At 44.1% G+C, this 5,425-nt stretch overlaps 1 pseudogene across 1 annotated transcript; it reads left to right on the top strand.

Annotated features, from left to right (window-relative positions):
• The first annotated feature begins 873 nt into the window (after positions 1-873).
• Positions 874-4,663, top strand: LOC124030637 (annotated as a pseudogene). Its single transcript, XR_006838005.1, has 9 exons — positions 874-997; positions 1,116-1,158; positions 1,251-1,358; positions 1,440-1,648; positions 1,865-2,022; positions 2,917-3,159; positions 3,363-3,537; positions 4,091-4,195; positions 4,508-4,663. The product of XR_006838005.1 is annotated as a uromodulin-like (transcript).
• The last annotated feature ends 762 nt before the right edge of the window (positions 4,664-5,425 follow it).

Genomic DNA, 5,425 nt, shown 5'->3' with positions numbered 1-5,425 from the left:
TCGGTCCTCCTTTTCCTGTAGTCCACAATCAACTCCTTAGTCTTGGTTACGTTGAGGGTTAGGTTGTTATTCTGGCACCACCCGGCCAGGTCTCCGGACCTCCTCCCTATATGCTGTCTCGTCGTTGCCGGTGATCAGACACTGTTGTGTCATCTGCAAACTTAATGATGGTATTGGAGTCGTGCCTGGCCATGCAGTCATGGGTGAACAGGGAGTACAGGAGGGGACTGAGCACACACCCCTGCGGAGCTGTGTTGAGGATCAGCATGGCAGATGTGTTGCTACCTACCCTCACCACCTGGGGGCGGCCCGTCAGGAAGTCCAGGATCCAGTTGCAGAGGGAGGTGTTTAGTCCCAGGGTCCTTAGCTTAGTGATGAGCTTTGAGGGTACTATGGTGTTGAACGCTGAGCTGTAGTCAATGAACACCATTCTCACATAAGTGTTCCTATCTACCCTCACCACCTGAGGGCGGCCCGTCCGACTAGTAGGCCTAGGCCATCTCCATTGGAAGACCATAAAAGAATTGAGACGAACATTGTGAAATTAAAATTCCCTAAATTATCAACCTCTCTATTAAGCCATGTCTCTCCCTGCAATGTTTGTTTTTCTGGATAGGAGGGGTTCTGCAATTGACTGCTGCAATTAGGTTGCTGATAGGCTGGGAAAGATGGGGTGACTTCATTTCTGTGCTTGGCCAATGAGGTTACTCGAAGGAAGTTGGGGCACTCGAGGGAAATTAAGGTGTGTGACTGGGGGTAGGCTTATTGCTCAGATATAAATAAACAGGTGTTTTACATTCAGGTAATCACCTAGGTCTATGGTAATTACAGCTCCAGGGCTTTCGATCTGTTGAGTATATAAGGCTACGTTTTTTTTGTATTCTTCAGACAGGGCTATGTTACTTTGACCTTCCAGTAATTCAAGTCAGTACAAAAATAAATATATATTTTGGGAACAGATTGCAAATAACCAATGGCGCTCAAATTCAACTTGAAGGTGTGTAGATACTGTTATGCTTGTATTGAAACAAAAGGACACGTTTAGAAACTACAATGTAGAAAATTAATTAAACCTGTTAAATGTCATGTAGGTTAATTGCTGTGGAATTTACCAGGTATTTTTGGTCCTCGTCATTTTCTGCTGTGACCGTGTCCTTGGTGAGAAACACATTTGTCTGATTTCTATAGCTTGCGAGTATTTACTTGATAATTTCATGAGTGGCCTCCATTGATGTCATGTTTTCTCTCAGGAATATGCACTGTCACACACTGCACTGACACAACCAAGTGTTTGCTGTCCCTCGACAAAAGCAACTGCAAATGTGCTGTTGGCTACTATGGAGACCTGTGTGACAAAGGTTTAAACATTTTGATAGACCAGAATAACTACAATAGTTCTATTGGAATTTGTTCTAAAACTGTGTTTTAATTTATTTTAGTTGCTACCATCAATGTCATGTGTGGCAAAGACTACATTACTATCATGGTGAATGAGGACTTTTTCCAGTACTACAAAGTACCTATGGAATCTCTGCACTTGAAGAATGAGTCTTGTCGTGCCCAAAAGGAGGTCATGTCTGATGTCCCATACTACATTGTGCGGATATCAAAGGATCAGTATGTTTCCTGTGGCGGTAAACCACTGGAGGTAAGTATGATTCATCCCACACTTCATATTATCCTTTGTTAATCCTGTCTCAGAAAAGGCCTAATCTCAAGGCTCAACACACTGATCTATAGTTGTCATGTGCCGATTTTGAGGGCAGAGGTTTACCCTTGTTATCGCAGCAAGTCCAAGTGGTGACTTATTTATGAAGCTGGAAGTTTGTTTTTACTGGCATTGTGCTCTCTCTTTTTACAACAGAAAAACATCACTCACATTGCATACGCCTTAACTCTCATGTCGGCCCCTCAAGTCTATGGAAATATAATAAGAGACCCAATGATAAAAATTGAGTACACGTGTATCTACCCATACATCCGCACTGTCAGTTTGCCGTACCCCATCATCCCCTTCTCTAGGTAAGGCCCACTCTCTAAAAATTGTTTTGATCACAACTTAATGTACTTGAAGTTTGTCTTGGTCTATTACTGGAACGACCTAACAGGTCGACTCACTTGAGATGCAATTTGTCACATTGCCTTATTATTTGATACTGGGTTTCCTCTCCAGGAACAATTCTGGGCTCTAGTTTGAGCCTATACAATAGGTCCAGGAGTTATTCTTGCTAGTCTGACATTACTGATGTTCCAGCTGTTGATGGTGTTAAAGGTAAATGTTATACTAATCTTGGTTATTATTTCTCAATTCCCTTTGTGAAAGCCACCACTGTTTTGTAACCCTCCATGGCTAGTTGTAGGTGGTTGGTTGGAATTGAGAAAATGCTGTTTATTTCACTTTTGCCATGTGACGCAATCTTGATCTCAATTATTCTCATTGATTGAGACAGGTGGGTGTCCACAAGTGCTGCATGTCATGAGTGTGACTCAGAAATAAAGCTGTGTTGAATGACACTTACTTGTCTGTCTCAATGGGAGAAGATTTGAAATGGGGAAGATGGTGGCATACACCGTTGTTGCATTACTTCCTTGAGGATAATGTATTGACTTTAACCACCTGCACCTAGCCGTGAACTTTTAGAAGACAGTTGGGGCTTTCAAGTGGGGCATTGAGGAATATTCACTTAGTGAGTGAATATTTTGCTTACCCTTAATTTGTTTTATTTTTACCTTTATTAATACTACCTAGGTAGCAACGGCTATTAATACTACCTAGGTAGCAACCGCTATCCGCCATCTGGGACAGCGAGTAATGTCGGACTAACCACTGATTTATAAGCAGGAGTTCTTCCGGTTCAGGTAATGTGGATATGACAAGCATTTCTCTCACAGTAATCCTGTGCTGTTTTGGTTCAGTGAGACTGTGATGCGGATGGGTGAGTTGGATGCCAAGGTGGAGATGGCCCTCTTCACAGATCACACCTACACAGAGGCGTTCCAAAGCTCACCGCTGATCCACCTCCGGGACAGGGTGTATGTGGAGATCAAGGTCGTGGAGCTGGAGGACGTCTTCCACTTGAGGGTGAATGAATGCTGGGCCACACAGTCCCCCAAACCCAACCAGACAGACAGCTCAGTTCACACCCTGCTGCGCAATGGGTGAGTGGACAATCAACATTTATCCCTGGGAACATGTACGCCTACTTCTGCTCTTGAAACATGGCATGAACAACTCATTTAGCATGCTGTGAGCAATTCAGTTGAGCTGAGGTCAATTTGGCATGTCCGACTAATTGTGGCAGAATAGTGTTAAATTTGATGAATGTCTTGGATTTACTCAACCCAAAACACTCCCCTCACAGGTGTGTGAATGACGAAACTGTCACATTTCTCAATACGACAATGGGCGCCAATGGAGAGGCCTCAACCATCCGGTACAGCTTTGACATGTTCCGCTTTGTTGTGGAGCCTCATGACCTGTACCTGCACTGCGCAGTGCGCTTGTGCTCCCTGGACGATGACGAACCCTGCATTCCTGTAAGTTCACTGGCCTTTGGTGCAGCGGGCTAAGGCACTGCATAGCGGTGCTAGCTGTGTCACTACAGATCCTGGTTCGATTCCAGGTTTAGTCGCTGCGAACGGGAGACCCATGAGGCGGCGCACAATTGGCCCAGTGTTGTCCGGGTTAGGGGAGGGTTTGGCTGGCCGGGTTGTCCTTGTCCCATCGTGCTCTAGCGACTCCTGTGGCAGGCCAGGCGCAATGCACACTGACACGGTCGCCAGGTGTACGGTGTTTCCTTCGACACGTTGGTGCGGCTGACTTCCGGGTTAAGTAAGCATTGTCAAGAAGCAGTGCGGTTCGGCGGAGTTGTGTTTCGGAGGACGCACAGCTCTCGCCCTTCGCATCTCCACAGTCTGTACGGGAGTCGCAGCAATGGGACTAGACTAACTACCACTTGGATACAAATGAAATTGGGATGACAAAAGGGGTTAAAAATGCTCAAATATTATTTCTATTCATGAAGAAAATGCCTTTCGTAGTTGGCATGGCATACAAAATTGTCTTTTATTAATGCTTTTACTGCTACAGGAGTGCAAATCTATAACCAAGAGGGCAGCAGTGCGTGAGACCCAACTCATGGTCTACTGTCATATGGACCAATCAGGATTGACATACCAGACCGACCCCAATCTAGTAAGGATTTGTGTTTCGTTATCTAATTAAGATGAAAATATATTCTTGCCGGGCTCAAATATTACCTTATATCTACTTGCCTGCATTTAAAAAAAAACAATTGTGACGTAGACCAGAGGCTATACTACAAAAGCTCAACATGGGTATGTTTTTGGTTGAGTCATTCTTTCAGTTTTCAAAATGGTTATGTAGACTAGGCACGTTAGCTGGCTAAATCATTGATCTTACATTGTAGTATACCCCTCTGGGCTCATGTTGCAGCTAGAGGCAGGGTGGTGTGAGGTGTTTTCAACAGTCTTGACTTTGTTCCAGATCTGCTGCTGCTGATGATTCCTGTGGCTGGCATCTGGGTCCTGGGCCTCTTCCTCCTCGCCCTAATCACCATCGCTAAGGCAGGAAACCGACGACTGTCACAGCTAGCAAACCGCTGACATCCAACTTGAATAAAAATAATAATTTCTATGACAATTGAGTCTCTCTCTGCAGAAATGTTGTGCCTTTGACATTTTATAAACATGACTTACCACAGAGCACTGAGCATTCAGCCCTGTAGTTCAATGTGGCTGTGGGTTACAAACAAGTTCAAACATGAGTTACTGGTTTAAATCATGACTGGTCTCATCAAACACCAACTCCTATTATAGTGTCACTCGATTTGATCAAATAGTGTAGTGATTCTTAGTTATCAGCAGATGGCAATAGGAGCCAACTGAGGGGTCGGTCTATAATTCATCCCCAGGGGAGGGGAGTTTATTGGACTATCAATGTAATCCAGGATAGCCTGCAAGAGGCATGCGGTGGCTTATTTATTTAACCAGGTAGGCTAGTTGAGAACAAGTTCTCATTTGCAACTGTGACCTGGCCAAGATAAAGCATAGCAGTGTGAACAGACAACACAGTTACACATGGAGTAAACCAATTAACAAGTCAACACAGTAGAAAAAAGGGGAGTCTATATACAATGTGTGCAAGAGGTAGGCGAATAATTACAATTTTGCAGATTAACACGAGTGATAAATGGTCATGTAGAGATATTGGTGTGCAAAAGAGCAGAAAAGTAAATAAAAACAGTATGGGGATGAGGTAGGTGAAAATGGGTGGGCTATTTACCAATAGACTATGTGCAGCTGCAGCGATCGGTTAGCTGCTCAGATAGCTGATGTTTGAAGTTGGTGAGGGAGATAAGTCTCCAACTTCAGCGATTTTTCTATATATTTTTTGCAATTCGTT

Source organism: Oncorhynchus gorbuscha, unplaced genomic scaffold (assembly GCF_021184085.1).
Source record: "Oncorhynchus gorbuscha isolate QuinsamMale2020 ecotype Even-year unplaced genomic scaffold, OgorEven_v1.0 Un_scaffold_13298, whole genome shotgun sequence".
Classification (NCBI taxonomy): domain Eukaryota; kingdom Metazoa; phylum Chordata; class Actinopteri; order Salmoniformes; family Salmonidae; genus Oncorhynchus; species Oncorhynchus gorbuscha.
This window is presented reverse-complemented; position numbering and strand designations above follow the sequence as displayed.